A 276-nucleotide genomic window follows, 5' to 3' on the forward strand; every position below is an offset into this window, starting at 1 on the left:
GCGCCATCCTGTGCTCTCTGGCCTCTCCCTGCTTCCGTGGCAGGCCCCACGCTTCCAGAAGCCACTTGTGCGGGGCACCCACGCTCGGGGCCTGGGGCCTGGGGCCTGGGGCTCAGGGGCGGGAGAGAGGTGGGTGAGAAGACGCTGTGCCCCTCTCCCCTGAGCTCCAGGACCCGGGAGTCTGAGCCCCGGTCTGCCCTGTGCGTGAGAAAAAGGAACCCTGTCTGCAGTGACTGTATTTATGATGCGAGGACTCCTCTTCCACGGCGCCCCGCC

This window comes from Suricata suricatta, chromosome 3 (assembly GCF_006229205.1).
Source record: "Suricata suricatta isolate VVHF042 chromosome 3, meerkat_22Aug2017_6uvM2_HiC, whole genome shotgun sequence".
In the NCBI taxonomy this organism is placed as follows: Eukaryota; Metazoa; Chordata; class Mammalia; order Carnivora; family Herpestidae; genus Suricata; species Suricata suricatta.